Here is a 4,062-nt window from a genome sequence, read left to right as displayed (position 1 = left end):
TTTTTTGTTTGTTTGTTTGTTTTTTGTTTTGGTGACTGGTTTTCTCTGTGTATCAATGGCTCTCCAAGAACTCAGTCTGTAGACCAGGCTGTCCTTGAACTCAGATATCTACCTGCCTCTGACTCCCTTGTGTGGGATTAAAACATGGATCACCACTGCCTGACAACCCTAAAACTCTTATACCTAAAAAATATAACACTAAAAATTTTTAAAGAACTCAAGGACACGCAAAAAATAAAACTAAACAGTAAAATCCTAAAAAAATAAACTGAAGCCTAATAAGAACTGAAAATCACTAAAACACTCTAAAGTCCTTTAAAAATATAGGAAAGAACTCTAAACTTACACTAAAACCCTAAAAACCAAAAATACCTCCAAAACAGTCTACTACAATCCCTACAAAGCCATTTTTAACAAACCCTTAAGTTCTAAAAAAAACAAAAACAAAAAAACAACAAAAAAAAACCCAAAAGAACCTAAAACCATAAAACACTTTTTTGTTTGTTTTGTTTTTTTGAGAGTGGATTTCTCTCTGTGGCACTGCCTGTCCTGGAACTCACTCTGTAGACCAGACTGGCTTCAAATTCAGAAATCCACGACCTCTGCCTTCCAAGTGCTCAGTTTGAAGGAATACACCACCACTGCCTGGCAAGACTAAAATTCATAAACTCCAAAAATAAAACCCTAACAGTTTTTTTAAAAAATTCTAAAAAACACCAAATGCCTTCCATCCCAAAAAATTTGTAAAACCATAAAAAAACCCTGTAAAGCCTAAAAAAGAACCCCCAAACCCTAAAACATCCTAAAATTCTTAGAAGAAAACAATGAACATGCACTAAAACCATGAAAACTGAAAAGTTCTAAAACTCTCGTCTAAAAACCCTTTAAATATCCCTAAATTTCAAAAAAAAAAAAAAATCTATACAAGAATCCAAAAATATCCCTAATATTTTTTCTTCTCTTCTCCTTTCCTTACTATTCTTTTGTTTTCTTTTCTTTTCCTTTCTTTTCTTTTTTTTTCTTAGCTTTTCTTTTCTTTCTTCCTCTTCCTCTTCTTCTTTTTTTTTTTTTTTAAGTTATTGGAGACAGGTTTTCTTTGTGTATCTCTAGCTGTCCTAGAACTCAGTCTGTAGACAATGCTAGTCTCGAACACAAAAACCCACCATTTACAGGTAACCCTAAAACAATTGAACCCCAAATATAAAACCCTAATTTTTAATAAACAAATCAAGAACAACAACAAACAAAATTCTGAGAAATACAGAATAATGCTAAAAAAATAAATTTAAAAAAAGCCTAAATAAAACCCCCAAACCCTAACATGCATTAAATCGAAGGGAAAAAAAAAAATAAGAACAAGAAAAAACCCTGAAATGATAATAGAAGCCTGTAAACCAAAAAATAAAAATCTAAAATAATCTTCTAAAAACCCCCCAAAACCTGTAAAAAACACTAAAATTCCAAAATAATAATAATAATAATAATAATAATAATAATAATATTATTAATAATAATAAAATACACAAAAACCCAAAAATTACCCTAAAACTCTCGCTCAAAAATTCATAAAAAAATAGATAAATAACAGAAAAACTCAAAAATGATCCTAATTTTTTCTTTCTGAGACTGCTTTTCTCTGTGTATCTCTGCTGTCCCGGAACTCAGTCTATAGACCAATCTGGCCTTCAACTCAGAAATCTACCTGCCTCTGACTCCCTTGTGTGGGATTAAAGCATGGATCACCAATGCCTGGCAACTCTAAAACTTTTATACCCAAAAAATGTAACTCTAAAAATTTAAATAAATACTCAAGAACACGCAAAAACAACAACAACAAGAAAGAAAAACACAAAAACCCTAAATACAACATTAAATAGGCTAAAAATATAAACTAAAGCCTAATAAGAGCTGAAAATCAATAAAAAAACCCTAATATCCTTAATACACACAGATAAAAAAACTAAACATGTACTAAACCACTTAAAACCAAAAGTATCTAAAACACTCTTCTAATAAACCTACAAAACACTTCAACAAAACCAAAATTTCTAATATACACATACATATATATATATGTATATATATATATATACCAATGAATGACCCTGAACCTCTTTTATTAATTTTTATTAATTTATTTTATTATTTTTATAAGTTTTTGGAGACTGGGTTTCTCTGTGTATCTCTGGCTGTCCTGGAAATCACTCTGTAGAACAAGTTGGCCTTGAACTCAAAAATCTACTTCATGTTCCTCCCAAGTGCTGGGTTTAAACGCATGGGCCACCTTAGTCCAGCAACTCTACAACTATGAAACACCAAAATTTAAACCCTTAAATTAAAAAAAAATCAAATACTCAAGAACAAAAACAACAAGAAAAAAAATCCCTAAGAAATACATTAAAATACGAAAAAAACAAAAAACAAAAAACAAAAACAAACCCTGAAACTTAAATAAAACCCTAAAATCCTAAATTGCACTAAGATCCTTAAAAATCCAAGAAAAAAAAAGAAAAAAAAAACACTAAAATACACTAGAACCCTGAAAACCAATAAAAAACAAAAAATAAAACAAAACAAACAAACAAAATAACCCTCTAAAACACTCTTCTAAATACCTTACAAAACCGTTAACGAAAACATTAAATTCTAAAAAGAAAAGTAAACAAAACCAAAAAATGATGTTAAAGTCTTTTTTGTTTGTTTTTTAGGTTTTGGAGACAGGGTTTCTCTATGTAGCCCTAGCTGTCCTCGAACTCACTCTCTAGACCAGGCTGGCCACGAACTCAAAAATCCATCTAATAAGAACTGAAAAATCAATAAAAAACACTAAAATCCATAGTAAACACATATAAAAAAAAACTAACCATATACTAAACCACTTAAAACCAAAAGTCTCTAAAACACTCTTCTAAAAACCCTACAAAACCCTTTAACAAAACCATAAATTCTATTATATATATCTATATCTATATCTATATCTATATATATATATATATATAATAACCAAACAATGACCCTGAACTTGGCTTATTAAAATATTTATTTATTTATTTATTTAGAAACTGGGTTTCTCCTTTTATCTCTGGCTGTCCTGGAAATCACTGTGTAGAACATGCTGGCCTTGAACTCAAAAATCTCCTTCCTATTCCTCCCAAGTGCTGGGTTTAAATGAATGGGCCACCATGGCCCAGCAACTCTACAACTATGAAACACCAAAATTAAAACCCTAATATTTTAAAAAAGTACTCAAGAACAAAACAAAAACAACAACAGAAAACCCTAAGAAATACATCATAATACTAAAAAAAAAAAACCTGAAAACTAAATAAAACCATAAAACTCTAAAATGCACTAAGATACTTAACAATCCCAGAAAAAAAAATAAAAAACACTAAAAATATACTAGAAATCTGAAAACAAAAGAAAACAACAACCCCTCCCCAAAAAAACCCTCTAAAACACTCTTCTAAATACTCTAAAAAACCCTTATAAAAAACACTAAAATTTTAAAAACAAAAATATACAAAACCCAACAATCACCTTAAAACTCATTTTTTTTTTTTGGAGGTTTTGAGGACAGGGTTTCCCTATGTAGACCTGGCTGTCCTTGAATTCCCTCTGTAGACCAGGCTGGCCTCGAACTCAAAAGTACACCTACCACTGTCTCCCATGTGCTGGGACTAGAAGAATGGGCCATCATTGCCAGGCAGCCCTAAAGCAATTGAACTCCAAATAGAACAACCTAATTTCTAAAAACAAATCAGGAACAACAACAACAAACAAAATTCTAAGAAATACAGAATAATGCTAAAAAATTAAATTAAAATAAAGCCTAAATAGAACCCCAAAACCCTAAAATATATTAAAAACAAGAAAAAAAACCCTAAAAATATGCTAGAAGCCTGGAAACCAAAATATAAAAATCTAAAATTATCTTCTAAAAACACTAAAAAACCCTTTAAATAGACACTGAAATTCATAAAAAAAACAAAACAAAACAAAAAAAACCAAAAAAAAAACAGAAGAACCCAAAAATGATCCTAATTTTTTTTTTCCTGAGAT

This window comes from Mus caroli, unplaced genomic scaffold, assembly GCF_900094665.2.
Source record: "Mus caroli unplaced genomic scaffold, CAROLI_EIJ_v1.1 scaffold_16402_1, whole genome shotgun sequence".
In the NCBI taxonomy this organism is placed as follows: Eukaryota; Metazoa; Chordata; class Mammalia; order Rodentia; family Muridae; genus Mus; species Mus caroli.
The sequence above is the reverse complement of the archived record's forward strand: the minus strand, read 5'-3'. Positions refer to the sequence as shown.